This window comes from Arachis stenosperma, chromosome 9, assembly GCF_014773155.1.
Source record: "Arachis stenosperma cultivar V10309 chromosome 9, arast.V10309.gnm1.PFL2, whole genome shotgun sequence".
NCBI lineage: Eukaryota > Viridiplantae > Streptophyta > Magnoliopsida > Fabales > Fabaceae > Arachis > Arachis stenosperma.
Window position 1 is genome coordinate 128,185,686 of NC_080385.1, and position 16,145 is coordinate 128,201,830.

General features: G+C 38.6%; 1 non-coding gene across 1 annotated transcript; it reads left to right on the forward strand.

Annotated features, from left to right (window-relative positions):
• Nucleotides 1-2,913: 2,913 nt before the first annotated feature.
• Nucleotides 2,914-3,017, forward strand: LOC130953296 (small nucleolar RNA R71). The gene has a single exon (XR_009075467.1). It is a non-coding gene; the product is annotated as a small nucleolar RNA R71 (small nucleolar RNA).
• The last annotated feature ends 13,128 nt before the right edge of the window (nt 3,018-16,145 follow it).

Below are 16,145 nucleotides of genomic sequence, written 5' to 3' on the forward strand. Positions count from 1 at the left end.
GACTTCCTCCTTTGGAACGAACTCATTGCTAGAATATAAGTATTGGTTTCTAGCAACAGTGTCTATAAGCTCTTGAGCTTCTTCAATTGTCTTCCTCATGTGTATGGATCCACCAGCTGAGTGGTCTAAAGACATCTGAGCTTTTTCTGTGAGCCCATAGTAGAAGATGTCTAACTGTACCCACTCTGAAAACATTTCAGAGGGGCATTTTCTAAGCATACCTCTATACCTCTCCCAGGCATCATAAAGGGATTCATTATCCTCTTGTTTAAAGCCTTGAATGTCCAGCCTTAGCTGTGTCATCCTCTTTGGAGGGTAGAAATGATTCAGGAATTTGTCTGATAACTGTTTCCATGTCTTTATGCTTGCTGTAGGTTGGTTATTTAACCACCTTTTAGCTTGATCTTTTACAGCAAATGGAAACAGTAATAGTCTGTAGACATCCTGATCCACCTCTTTATCATGTACTGTGTCAGCAATTTGTAAGAACTGTGCCAGAAACTCAGTAGGTTCTTCCTGTGGAAGACCGGAATACTGGCAATTTTGCTGCACTATGATAATGAGTTGAGGGTTTAGCTCAAAGCTGCTTGCTTTGATGGGAGGTGTGCAGATGCTACTCCCATATGCAGCTGTAATGGGGTTAGCATATGACCCCAGAGTCCTCTTGGACTGATTAATTCCACTTAAGTCCATAATGGACAAAAGGGAAATGATAATGATTGCAAAGAGATAAATTTTGTTTTTTTTTTTTAAGTTAAACGAAAATAATAAAATAAAACAAAAGAAAATAAAAATAAAAATTCGAAAATCAAAAAGAAAATAAGATCAAAGCAAATTGAGAACTGAATCAAATAGTTAATTAAAAAGATTTTGAAAACAGCAATTAAAAAGATATGATTGAAAAATTTTTTATGAAAAAGATTTGATTTTTGAAAAGAGGAAAGAGAAAAACACAAAAAAACACCAAACTTAAAATTTTTAGAAAATCAAACACTAATTTTCGAAAATTTTAAAAAGAAAAACACAAAGAGGACACCAAACTTAGAATTTTTATGAATCAAAAAGGGACTAAGAACATGCAAAAACGAAAATTTTTTTTTAAAAAAAATAAAAGCATGCAATTGACACCAAACTTAGAATATGAAACTAGACTCAACTAAAAGACTCTAAACCAACAAAAACAAACAGTCCTAATCTAAGCAACAAGATAAGCCGTCAGTTGTCCAAACTCGAACAATCCCCGGCAACGGCGCCAAAAACTTGGTGCACGAAATTGCAATCACACTTTTGCAATCCCGCACAACTAACCAGCAAGTGCACTGGGTCGTCCAAGTAATACCTTGCGTGAGCAAGGGTCGATCCCACGGAGATTGTCGGCTTGAAGCAAGCTATGGTTATCTTGTAAATCTTAGTCAGGATATCAGATATTATCAGGATTGATTGTAAAAAGCAAAAGAACATGAAATTGGTACTTGTTCAGCAGTAATGGAGAATAGGTTGAGGTTTTGGAGATGCTCCATCTTCTGAATCTCTGCTTTCCTACTGTCTTCTTCATCAAACACGCAAGGCTCCTTCCATGGCAAGCTGTATGTAGGGTTTCACCGTTGTCAGTGGCTACCTCCCATCCTCTCAGTGAAAACGATTGCATATGCTCTGTCACAGCATAGCGGAATTCAGCTGTCGGTTCTCGGTCAGGCCGGAATAGAATCCATCGATCCTTTTGCGTCTGTCACTAACGCCCCGCCTGCTAGGAGTTTGAAGCACGTCACAGTCATTCAGTCATTGAATCCTACTCAGAATACCACAGACAAGGTTTAGACCTTCCGGATTCTCTTGAATGCCGCCATCAGTTCTAGCTTATACCACGAAGATTCTGGTTAAGGAATCCAAGAGATATCTACTCAATCTAAGGTAGAACGGAGGTGGTTGTCAGGCACACGTTCATGGTTGAGAATATGATGAGTGTCACAGATCATCACATTCATCCGGATTAAGAACAAGTGATATCTTAGAATGGAAGCATGCATGATTGAATAAGAAACAGTAGTGATTGCATTAATCCATCAAGACACAGCAGAGCTCCTCACCCCCAACCATGGGGTTTAGAGACTCATGCTGTGGAAAGTATACAATGAAACGTGTAAAAGTGTCATGAGGTCCTTGATACAATGTCAAAAGATCCTATTAATAGTAAACTAGTAATCCTAGGGTGTACAGAAATGAGTAAATGACAGAAAAATCCACTTCCGGGCCCACTTGGTGTGTGCTTGGGCTGAGCAATGAAGCATTTTCGTGTAGAGACCTTTTCTGGAGTTAAACGCCAGCTTTCATGCCAGTTTGGGCGTTTAACTCCAAGTTTTATGCCAGTTCCGGCGTTTAACGCTGGAATTTCTGAGGCCGGATTGCTACGCCGGTTTGGGCCATCAAATCTAGGGCAAAGTATGGACTATCATATATTGCTGGAAAGCCCAGGATGTCTACTTTCCAACGCCGTTGAGAGCGCGCCAATTGGGATTCTGTAGCTCCAGAAAATCCACTTCGAGTGCAGGGAGGTCAGAATCCAACAGCATCTGTAGTCCTTTTCAGTCTCTGAATCAGATTTTTGCTCAGAACCTTCAATTTCAGTCAGAAAATACCTGAAATCACAGAAAAATACACAAACTCATAGTAAAGTCCAGAAAAGTGAATTTTAACTAAAAACTAATAAAAATATACTAAAAACTAACTAAAAGATACTAAAAACATACTAAAAACAATGCCAAAAAGCGTACAAATTATCCGCTCATCAGTTCTTGAGCCTCTTCAGCCATTTTCTTCAGGTGAATAGATCCACCTGCAGAATGGTCCAATGATATTTTCGAAAATTCAGATAGACCATAATAGAATATATCTAATATGGTCCATTCTGAAAACATGTCAGATGGGCACCTTTTGGTCAGCTGCTTGTATCTTTCCCAAGCTTCATAGAAGGATTCACCATCCTTTTGTTTGAAGGTTTGAACATCCACTCTCAGCTTGCTCAGCTTTTGAGGAGGAAAGAATTTATCCAAGAAGGCAGTGACCAGCTTATCCCAGGAGTCCAGGCTGTCCTTAGGTTGTGAATCCAACCATATTCTAGCTATGTCTCTTACAGTAAAAGGGAAAAGCATGAGCCTGTAGACTTCAGGATCAACTCCATTCGTCTTTACAGTCTCACAGATCTGCAAGAACTCAGTTAAAAACTGATAAGGATCTTCAGATGGAAGTCCATAAAATTTGCAGTTTTGTTGCATTAAAGCAACTAGCTGAGGTTTCAGCTCAAAGTTGTTAGCTTCAATGGCAAGAATGGAGATGCTTCTTCCATCAAATTTGGACGTTGGCTTTGTGAAGTCACCAAGCATTCTCCTTGCATTATTATTATTTTCGGCTGCCATCTCCTTCTCTTGTTTGAAAATTTCTGAAAGGTTATTTCTGGACTGTTGTAATTTAGTTTCTCTTAGTTTCCTTTTCAGAGTCCTTTCAGGTTCTGGATCAATTTCAACAAGAGTGCCTTTATCCTTGTTCCTGCTTATATGAAAGAGAAGAAAACAAGAAAAGAAAGAGAAATCCTCTATGTCACAGTATAGAGATTCCTTTATGTTAGTAAAAGAAGAAAGGGGAGAAGAATGTAGAAGAGTGGGTTCGGATATTTAGATGGAGAGAGGTGAAGAGAAGTGTTAGTAAATAAATAATTAAATAGAATAAGAAAAGAGAGAGAGAATTTCGAAAATAATTTTGAAAAAGGGGTTAGTAATTTCGAAAATTAAAGATAAGAAATAAGATTAAATTTAAATTAAAACTAATTAATTATTTAAAAAGAATTTTGAAAAAGGGTGAGATATTTTCGAAATTAGAAAGGGAGAAGTAGTTAGTTGGTTTTGAAAAAGATAAGAAACAAACAAAAAGTTAGTTAGTTGATTGAAAAAGATTTAAAATCAAATTTGAAAAGATTAGAAGATAAGAAGTTAGATAAGATATTTTGAAATCCAATTTTGAAAAAGATAAAATTTTGAAAAAGATAAGATAAGAGATAAAAAGATTTAATTTAAAAATTTGAAATTACTTACTTCACTAACAAGAAATTACAAGATAAGATTCTAGAACTTAAAGATTGAACCTTTCTTAACAAGAAAGTAACAAACTACAAATTTTTGAATTAATCACATTAATTATTAGTGAATTTTTGAAAATATCATATAAAGATAAGAAAAAGATTTTGAAAATATTTTGAAATAAATTTTTGAAATTTTCGAAAAAGAGGAAAAATTGGAGAAGATATGATTTTTGAAAAAGATTTTGAAAAGATAGGATTTTTAAAATTGAAATTTTGACTTGACTTGTAAGAAATAACCAATTTTAAAAATTTTTGACCAAGTCAACCCAAAATTTCAAAAATTTGGAGAGAAATAAGGAAAAGATATTTTTTTTATTTTTGAATTTTTAAGGATGAGAGAGAAAAAATAAAACGTCAATTTTGTGTTTTTCTCTTTTATTTATGGATCAAAACAAAGAATGCATGCAAGAACACTATGAATATCAAGATGAACACCAAGAACACTTTGAAGATCATGATGAACATCAAGAACATAATTTTGAAAAAATTTTGATGCAAAGAAAACATGCAAGACACCAAACTTAGAAATTTTCAATGCATGGACTCTAACAAACGAAAAATGCATATGAAAAAAAACCAAACAACACAAAACAAGAATTCATCAAGATCAAACAAGAAGACCTGTCAAGAACAACTTGAAGATCATGAAGAACACTATGAATGCATGAAATTTTCGAAAAATGCAAGAAAAATTTTTAAAGCATGCAATTGACACCAAACTTAAAAATCGACTCAAGACTCAAACAAGAAACACAAAATATTTTTGGTTTTTATGATTTTATTAATTTTTTTGTATTTTTATTAATTTTTTTTTCGAAAAAAATTTTGGAAAAGCGAAAAAGAAAAGAAAAATTTTGAAAAAGATTTTTGAAAAGAAAATTACCTAATCTGAGCAACAAGATGAACCGTCAGTTGTCCATACTCAAACAATCCCAGGCAACGGCGCGAAAAACTTGGTGGACGAAATTGTGATTCCTTTGTTATTGTATTTTGTAAAATTCATTGCTTTTTCAACTATGTGTGGACACAACTCCGTTCAACTTAACCAGCAAGTGTACTGGGTCATCCAAGTAATACCTTACGTGAGTAAGGGCCGATTCCACAGAGATTGTTGGTATGAAGAAAGCTATGGTCACCTTGTAAATCTCAGTTAGGCAGATTAAATGGTTATGGGTTTCGAAAATTAATAATAAATAGAAAATAAAAAGGGATAGAAATACTTATGTAAATCAATAGTGGGAATTTCAGATAGGCGTGTGGAGATGCTGTGCTCCTCTTGAATCTCTACTTTCTTATTACATTCATCCAATCCTTCTTATTCTTTTCCATGGCAAGCTGTATGTAGGGCATCACCATCTTCAATGGCTACTTTTAATCCTCTCGGGAAAATGGTCCTATGCGCTGTCACTGCACGGCTAATCGTCTGGAGGCATCACCCTTGACAATGGCTACATCCCATCCTCTCAGTGAAAATGGTCCAAATGCTCTGTCATAGCACGGCTAATCATCTGTCGGTTCTCAATCAGGTTGGAGTAGAATCCCTTGATTCTTTTGCGTTTGTCATCACGCCCAGCCTTCAGGAGTTTGAAGCTCGTCACAGTCATTCAATACCGGAATCCTACTCGGAATACCACAGACAAGGTTAGACTTTCCGGATCCCCATGAATGCCGCCATCTATCTAGCTTATACCACGAAGATTCTGTTGGGGAATCTAAGAGATATGCGCCCAGCCTAGAGTAGAACGGAAGTGGTTGTCAATCACGCGCGTTCATAGGTGAGAATGATGATGAGTGTCACGGATCATCACATTCATCAAAGTGTTGTGCAACGTATATCTTGGCATAAGAATAAAAAGAATTGAATAGAAAGTAATAGTAATTATATTGAAACTTGAGGTACAGCAGAGCTCCATACCCTTAATCTATGGTGTGTAAAAACTCCACCGTTGAAAATACATAAGTGAAAGGTTCAGGCATGGCCGAATGGCCAGTGGTGCACGAATTTGCAATCCGTACAACTAACCAGCAAGTGCACTAGGTCGTCCAAGTAATACCTTACGTGAGTAAGGGTCGATCCCACGGAGATTATTGGTTTGAAGCAAGCTATGTTTATTTTATTAATCTTAATCAGGATACCAATAGAGTTCTTTAGCCTCGTATAAAGTAAAAATGGCATAAAATAAATAGTTGTTACTTGTTGTGCAGTAATGGGGAATATGTTGGAGTTTTGGAGATGCTTTGTCCTTTGAACTTCAACTCTTCCTTGAAATCCTTCAACACACGCAAGGCTCCTTCCATGGCAAGCTCTATGTAGGGTGTCACCGTTGTCAATGGCTACTTCCCATCCTCTCAGTGAAAACGTTCCTATGCTTTGTCACAGCACGGCTAATCATCTGTCGGTTCTCAATCAGGTTGGAGTAGAATCCATTGATTCTTTTGCGTCTGTCACTAACGCCCAGCCTTCAGGAGTTTGAAGCTCGTCACAGTCATTCAATCCCAGAATCCTACTCGGAATACCACAGACAAGGTTTAGACTTTTCGGATTCTCATGAATGCCGCCATCAGTCCGGCTTATACCACGAAGATTCCGATTAAGGAATCTAAGAGATACTCATTCAATCTGATGTAGAACGGAGGTGGTTGTCAGGCACACGTTCATGGATTGAGGAAGGTGATGAGTGTCACGGATCATCACCTTCTCCATAATTAAGCGCGAATGAACATCTTAGATAAGAACAAGCGTGTTTGAATGGAAAACAAAGTAATTGTATTAATTCATCGAGATGCTGCAGAGCTCCTCACCCCCAACAATGGAGTTTAGAGACTCATGCCATTAAAAAGTATGTAATTCAGATCTGAAAATGTCATGAGGTACAGAATAATTCTCTAAAAGTTGTTTAAATAGTAAACTAGTAACCTAGGTTTACAGAATATGAGTAAACTAAGATAATTGGTGCAGAAATCCACTTCTGGGGCCCACTTGGTGTGTGCTGGGGCTGAGACTAAAGCTATCCACGAGTAGAGGCTTTTCTTGGAGTTAAACTCCAAGTTATGACGTGTTTTGGGCGTTCAACTCCGGATCATGACGTGTTTCTGGCGTTTAACTCCAGACAGCAGCATGTACTTGGCGTTCAACGCCAAGTTACGTCGTCTATCTTCGCGCAAAGTATGGACTATTATATATTGCTGGAAAGCCCTGGATGTCTACTTTCCAACGCCGTTGAGAGCGCGCCAATTGAACTCCTATAGCTCCAGAAAATCCATTTCGAGTACAAGGAGGTCAGGATCCAACAGCATCAGCAGTCCTTTTTCAGCCTAAGTCAGATTTTTGCTCAGCTTCCTCAATTTCAGCCAGAAAATACCTGAAATCACAGAAAAATACACACACTCATAGTAAAGTCCAGAAATATGATTTTTGCTTAAGAACTAATAAAATTCTATTAAAAACTAATTAAAACATACTAAAATCTACATGAAATTACCCCCCAAAAAGCGTATAAAATATCCGCTCATCACAACACCAAACTTAAACTGTTGCTTGTCCTCAAGCAACTAGATAAATAAAATAGGATGAGAGAAATTAAGAAGTAATAATATTTAAGAGTTTTAAATGGAGCTCAGATTCTTTTTAGATGAGCGGGGCTTGTAGCTTTTTGTTTCTGAACAGTTTTGGCATCTCCCTTTATCCTTTGAATTTCAGAATGATTGGCATCCATAGGAACTCAGAATTCAGATAGTATTATTGATTCTCTTAGTGTAGTATGTTGATTCTTGAACACAGTTATTTTATGAGTCTTGGCCGTGGCCCTAAGCACTTTGTTTTCCAGTATTACCACCAGATACATAAATGCCACAGACACATGACTAGGTGAACCTTGTTCAGATTGTGACTTAGCTTTGCTAGAGTCCCCAGTCAGAGGTGTCCAGAGCTCTTGAGCACACTCTGTTTGCCTTGGATCACGACTTTAACCACTCAGTCTCAAGTTTGTAACTTGGACCTGCATGCCACAAGCACATGGTTAGGGAAAGCTTGGTTTAGCCGCTTAGGCCTAGAACTTTTTCCTTAGGCCCTCCTATCCATTGATGCTCAAAGCCTTGGATCCTTTTTACCCTTGCCTTTTGGTTTTAAGGGCTATTGGCTTTTTCTACTGCTCCTTCTTTTCTTTTTTTTTTTTGAATGGACTGCTTTTTCTTGCTTCAAGAATTAATTTCATGATTTTTCAGATCATCAATAATATTTTTCGTGCTCCTCATTCTTTCAGGAGCCAATATTCATCAAATTCAAAGTACAAGTTATGCACTGTTCAAGCATTCATTCAGAGAACAAAAAGTATTGCCACCACACATAATTAATTATAATTTTTATTTATTAAGAACTCGAAAAATATAGATTACTTCTTTATTCTAAAAAAAATCTACTACTTTATTCATGCCTGATGAAGATGAGAAAAATAAATTATAGCTTAATTGGAAATAAAATCAAAAATAGATATACTAATTACTACTACTATATATCTCCTAAGGTAAATTTCTATAATAACCTATTACTAAGTTAAAGCAGAAAAATTGGAACTCAACAACCTGTTGTTTTGAGGAGTAGATGTTTCTCTAATCTGTGGGGTGCTTTTCAAGGATTAATTTTTTTTGCGCTTCAGCTCCCTTAGATCACGCCCTTGCTCTTCCTGTTCCTTAAGCAGTTTGCAAAGCATGCTACTTTGATTGTTATGTTCTTCCTTTATTTGGTCCATAGCTTCTTGCAATTTGGAAATAGAATCCTCAAGATGTCCCCAATATTCGAATTGAGGCAGTTCTGGGAGGGCTTCCTGTGCTCTCCTCTTGGCTGAATCATCTTGTTGCTGTTGTCTGACCATTGATATTCCAGTGATTGGCCTCTCAACTGGGATATACTCTGTTATTCCCATCTTCACTCCGGCATCTTTGCAGAGCATAGAAATTAAGCTTGGATAGGCCAATTTGGCGTCCTTGGAATTCCTGTTTGCTATTTTGTATAGCTCACATGAGATCAGTTGATGGACTTCTACTTCTTTTCCCAACATGATGCAGTGAATCATTACTGCTCTTTTAATGGTAACTTCAGAACGGTTGCTGGTGGGCAATATGGAACGCCCAATGAAATCTAGCCAGCCTCTGGCTACTGGTTTTAGATCTTCTCTTTTGAGTTGAATTGGGGTGCCAGTGGTGCTGGTGGTCCACCTGACTTCAGGGATGCATATATCCTCTAGAATCTTGTCTAGACCTTTATTTACCCTCATCATTCTCCTATTAAAGGAGTCTGGGTCATCTTTCAGTTGAGGAATCTTAAATATCTCCCTGATCTTGTCAGGATGGGTATGAACAATCTTTCCTCTGACTAAGGTCCGATGGTCATAGAAAGCAGCTCCAATTATTCTTTGCCTGTCTGTCTGCCATAGATTAGCATAGAACTCCTGAACCATGTTCCTTCCCACTTTCGTTTCAGGATTGGCCAGAATTTCCCAATTTCTGTTTCGAATTTGCTCTTGGATTTCCGGATATTCATCTTCTTTCAGATCAAATTTGACTTCCGGGATCACTGATCTATGACTCATTATTTTGTAGTAATGGTCTAAATGTTCTTTAGTTAAGAACTTCCCTTGATTCCAAAGTGGCTTTGGAGTACTCTCTTTCTTGCCTCTTGGGGTGGGTTATTTTCCTTTAGGAGCCATGATCTTAATGAGTATGTTTTTGTGATCACGGATAACCACACCAAACTTAGAGTTTTGCTTGCCCTCAAGCAAAAGAGAAGAAAGAAGAGGGATAGGAGGAGAGCAAGTGTGGCATGGTGATGATGAGAGGGGCGCCGAATTCAATATATAGGGAGGGGGGTGGGAATTTTCGAAAATAAGAAAAAGATAAGATAGAAGACATGATTTATAAAAGATAGATATGATAAGAAAAAGATATAGTTTAAAAAGAGAAAGATATGAATAATAATTAAAAAGATAGATTTGAATTTTTAATTTTGAAAAAGATTTTAAAGAGATAATTGAGTTTTGAAAACAAATTTTAAAAGAGTTGGATTGGATTGAAAAATAATTTGTCTTTATGGATTAAGATATATTTGAAATTTTTGAAAAAGGGATTTTAGAAATTAGGGTTCTTAGAAAACCAATTTGATTTGAAGGATGACATTTTGAAACATGTTGATGCAAGAAATTATGAATTGAAACATAAAAATTTAGAAAATTTGTAAAGAAAAATGAATTTTACCTCCTCCCCACCATCCTGGCGTTAAACGCCCAAATGCTGCATGTTTTGGGCGTTTAACGCCCAAATGTTGCTTCTCCTGGGCGTTCAACGCCCAGCTGATGCATCTTTCTGGCGTTGAACGCCAGGAAGTCCTTTGTCACTGGGCATTTTTCTGAACGCCCAGGATGCTGTCAATCTGGCGTTAAACGCCCAGAAGGTGCTTCTTTCTGGCGTTTAACGCCCAGAAGATGCTCCTTTCTGGCGTTTAACGCCTAGATGGCTACCCTTACTGGCGTTGAACGCCCAGTAGGTGCTTCTTTTGGGCGTTCAACGCCCAAAATGTTTCTTACTGGCCTTTTTTTCGCCAGTGAACTTCCAAATTTCTCTTTTAACTCTGTGAATCCAATCAATTGCTTTTTTACCTTGAAGATATTTTGACCTATACCTGTAAAAATCAACAGAAACAAATAAAATTAAATTTTGTGATTGGCTGGGTTGCCTCCCAGCAAGCGCTTCTTTAATGTCATTAGCTGGACTATTACTGAGCTTTAATTAAGTCTCAGTTTTGAGCATTCTTGCTCGAAATTGCCTTCAAGATAATGTTTAACTCTTTGTCCATTAACAATGAACTTTTTGTTAGAGTGATTATCCTGAAGCTCTATGTATCCATATGGTGATACGTTTGTGATTACATATGGACCTCTCCACCGGGATTTTAATTTCCCGGGGAATAATTTGAGCCTAGAATTAAATAGCAGAACTTTCTGCCCCGGCTCAAAGACTCTAGATGACAATTTCTTATCATGCCATCTTTTCGCTTTCTCTTTGTAAATCTTTGCATTCTCGAAAGCATTGAGTCTAAATTCCTCTAGCTCATTTAACTGGAGCAATCGTTTTTCTCCAGCTAACTTGGCATCAAGGTTTAGGAATCTGGTTGCCCAGTAGGCCTTGTGTTCCAGTTCCACTGGCAAGTGACATGCCTTTCCATACACAAGCTAGTATGGAGAGTTCCCTATAGGGGTCTTGAATGCTGTTCTGTATGCCCACAGAGCATCATCCAAGCTTCTTGCCCAATCCTTTCTACGGTTAATTACAGTCTGTTTCAGGATTCTTTTGAGTTCTCTATTTGAGACTTCAGCTTGCCCATTAGTCTGTGGGTGATATGGAGTAGCTACCCTGTGGCTAACTCCATAACGAACCAGAGCAGAGTAAAGCTGTTTATTGCAGAAATGAGTGCCCCCATCACTGATTAATACTCTAGGGATACCAAATCTGCTGAAGATGTGTTTCTGGAGGAATTTTAACACTGTTTTAGTGTCATTAGTGGGTGTTGCAATAGCCTCCACCCATTTGGATACATAATCCACTGCCACCAGAATATAAGTGTTTGAGTATGATGGTGGGAAAGGTCCCATGAAGTCAATGCCCCATACATCAAACAACTCAATCTCCAAGATCCCTTATTGAGGCATGGCATAACTGTGAGGTAGATTGCCAGATCTTTGGCAACTGTCACAATTAAGTACAAACACTCGGGAGTCTTTATAGAGAGTAGGCCAGTAGAAGCCACATTGGAGGACTCTTGTGGCTGTTCGCTCACTTCCAAAATGTCCTCTATACTGTGATCCATGGCAGTGCCATAGGATCTTCTGTGCTTCTTCCTTAGGCACACATCTACGGATTACTCCGTCTGCACATCTCTTAAAGAGATACGGCTCATCCCAAAGATAATACTTTGCATCCGTGATCAGCTTCTTTATTTGCTGTCTACTGTACTCTTTGGGTATAAATCTCACTGCCTTGTAGTTTGCAATGTCTGCAAACCATGGCACTTCCTGGATGGCAAAGAGTTGCTCATCCGGAAAGGTTTCAAAGATCTCAGTGAGAGGGAGGGACACCCCTTCTACTGGTTCTATTCGGGACAGGTGATCTGCTACTTGATTCTCTGTTCCTTTTCTGTCTCTTATTTCTATATCAAACTCTTGCAGAAGCAGCACCCATCTTATAAGTCTGGGTTTTGAATCCTGCTTTGTGAGTAGATATTTAAGAGCAGCATGATCTGTATACACAATCACTTTTGATCCTACTAAATAGGATCTGAATTTGTCAATGGCGTAAACCACTGCAAGTAGCTCTTTTTCTGTGGTTGTGTAATTCTTCTGTGCGTCATTTAAAACACGGCTGGCATAGTAAATGACGTGCAGAAGCTTGTCATGCCTTTGTCCCAACACTGCACCAATGGCATGGTCACTGGCATCACACATTAATTCAAATGGTAATGTCCAGTCTGGTGCAGAGATGATTGGTGCTGTAACCAATTTAGCTTTCAGAGTCTCAAATGCTTGCAGACACTCTTTATCAAAGATAAATGGCATGTCAGCAGCTAGCAGGTTGCTCAGAGGTTTGGCGATTTTTGAAAAATCCTTTATAAACCTCTTGTAGAATCCTGCATGCCCCAGAAAGCTTCTGATTGCCTTAACATTGGCAGGTGGTGGTAGTTTTTCAATTACCTCTACCTTAGCTTGATCCACCTCTATCCCCTTGTTCGAGATTTTGTGCCCAAGGACAATTCCTTCAGTCACCATAAAGTGACACTTCTCCCAGTTTAAAACCAGGTTAGTCTCTTGGCATCTCTTTAGAACAAGTGCTAAATGGTTAAGGCAGGAGCTGAATGAGTCTCCAAACACTGAAAAGTCATCCATGAAGACTTCCAGAAATTTTTCCACCATATCAGAGAAAATTGAGAGCATGCACCTCTGAAAGGTTGCAGGTGCATTGCACAGACCAAATGGCATCCTTCTGTATGCAAATACTCCAGATGGGCATGTGAATGCCGTTTTCTCCTGATCCTGGGGATCTACTGCAATTTGATTATAACCTGAATATCCATCCAGGAAGCAGTAGTATTCATGACCTGCTAGTCTTTCTAGCATCTGGTCTATGAATGGTAAAGGAAAATGATCCTTTCTGGTGGCTGTATTGAGCCTTCTGTAATCAATACACATACGCCACCCAGTAACTGTTCTCGTAGGAACCAGTTCATTTTTTTCATTATGAACCACTGTCATGCCACCTTTCTTAGGGATGACTTGGACAGGGCTCACCCAGGGGCTGTCAGAAATAGGATAAATAATCCCAGCCTCTAGTAACTTAGTGACCTCTTTCTGCACTACTTTCTTCATGGCTGGGTTCAGCCGCCTTTGTGGTTGAACCACTGGCTTGGCGTCACCCTCCAGTAAGATCTTGTGCATGCATCTAGCTGGGCTAATGCCCTTAAGATCACTGATGGACCACCCAAGAGCTGTCTTGTGTGTCCTTAGCACTTGAATTAGTGCTTCCTCTTCCTGTGGCTCTAAGGTAGAGCTTATGATTACAGGAAAGGTATCACCTTCTCCCAGGAATGCATATTTTAGGGAAGGTGGTAATGGTTTGAGCTCGGGTTTAGGAGGTTTCTCCTCTTCCTGAGGAATCTTCAGAGGTTCTACTATTCTCTCTGACTCCTTCAGATCAAGCTGAACGTCTTTAAAGATGTCCTCTAGTTCTGATTCGAGACTCTCAGCCATATTGACCTCTCTTACCAGAGAGTCAATAATATCAACACTCATGCAGTCATTTGGGGTGTCTGGATGTTGCATGGCTTTGACAACATTCAACTTGAACTCCTCTTCATTGACTCTCAAGGTTACTTCCCTTTTTTGGACGTCAATGAGGGTTCGGCCAGTTGCTAGGAAAGGTCTTCCTAGAATAAGAGTTGCACTCTTGTGCTCCTCCATTTCCAGCACCACAAAGTCAGTAGGAAAGGCAAATGGCCCAACCTTGACAATCATGTCCTCAATCACGCCTGATGGGTATTTAATGGAGCCATCAGCAAGTTGAAGACATATCCTGGTTGGTTTGATTTCTTCAGTTAAACCAAGCTTTCTGATAGTAGATGCAGGTATTAGGTTGATACTTGCCCCAAGATCACATAAAGCTTGCTTGGTACAAGTACCCTCTAATGTGCATGGTATCATAAAGCTCCCAGGATCTTTAAGCTTCTCAGGTAAGCTTTTCAGAATGATTGCATTGCATTCTTCAGTGAGGTAAACTTTTTCAGTTTCCCTCCAATCCTTCTTATGACTTAAGATCTCTTTCATGAACTTAGCATAAGAGGGTATTTGCTTAAGTGCTTCTGCAAACGGAATCTTTATTTCAAGAGTCCTGAGATAGTCTGCAAAGCGGGCAAATTGCTTATCCTGTTCCGCTTGGCGGAGTTTTTGAGGATAAGGCATTTTGGCTTTGTATTCCTCAACCTTAGTTGCTGCAGGTTTATTACCTATAGAAGTGGGTTGGGAAGCCTTTTTAGAAGGGTTGTCATCAACACTTGTATGTGACTGATCCCCCACTGGCATTTGAATGCCAGGGGTGGAAGCTGGAGTGGCGTTAGACGCCGCCTCCTTCTTTGTTACTGGCGTTTGAACGCTAGAACCATGCTCCCTTTGGGCGTTCAACGCCGGATTCATGCTTGTTTCTGGTGTTGAACGACAGGAATGAGCATGGTCTGGGCGTTCAGCGCCAGCTTTATTCCTCTCTGGGCTCTGATTGTCCTCAGAGGGATTTTGATTAGCCATTTGTTCATTTCTTGGTTTCCTGCTGCTTTGAAGTGAGGTATTTAATGTTTTCCCACTTCTTAATTGAACTGCTTGACATTCTTCTGCTATTTGTTTTGACAGTTGCTTTTCTGTCTGCTTTAATTGTACTTCCATATTTCTGTTAGCCATTCTTGTTTCCTGTAATATTTCCTTGAATTCGGCTAGCTGCTGAGTTAGAAAGTCTAATTGCTGATTGAATTCATTAGCCTGATCCACCGGACTGAGCTCAGCAGTTACTGTTTTAGCTTCTTCTTTCATGGAAGATTCACTGCTTAGGTACAGATGTTGATTCCTGGCAACTGTATCAATAAGCTCTTGAGCTTCTTCAATTGTTTTTCTCATATGTATAGATCCACCAGCTGAGTGGTCTAGAGAAATCTGAGCTTTTTCTGTAAGCCCATAGTAGAAGATGTCTAATTGCACCCATTCTGAAAACATTTCAGAGGGGCATTTTCTTAGCATCTCTCTGTATCTCTCCCAGGCATCATAAAGAGATTCATTATCTCCTTGTTTGAAGCCTTGGATGCTTAGCCTTAGCTGTGTCATCCGTTTTGGAGGGAAATAGTGATTCAGGAATTTTTCTGACAGCTGCTTCCATGTTTTTATGCTGTTCTTAGGCTGGTTATTTAACCACCTCTTAGCTTGATCTTTTACAGCAAATGGAAACAGTAATAATCTGTAGACATCCTGATCCACTTCCTTATCATGTACTGTGTCAGCAATTTGCAAAAATTGTGCCAGAAATTCTGTAGGTTCTTCGTGTGGAAGACCAGAATACTGACAGTTTTACTGCACCATGATAATGAGCTGAGGATTCAACTCAAAGCTACTAACTCCAATGGAGGGTATGCAGATACTACTCCCATATGAAGCAGTAGTGGGGTTAGCATATGACCCCAGAGTCCTCTTGGACTGTTCATTCCTACTTGCTTCCATGATGGAATACAAGGGATAATTTATATGTTGATATTATATTTTTTTTAAATAAAAAAAACGAAATAAATAAAAGAAATTGGAAATATTTTGAAATTGAAATTTGAATTTTTCTATAAAATTTTCGAAAAATGTAGATCAAAATTAGTTAGAAAATATAATTTTTTTTTGAATTTTGAATTTTATGATGAAAGAGAAAAACACACAAAAGACACAAGACT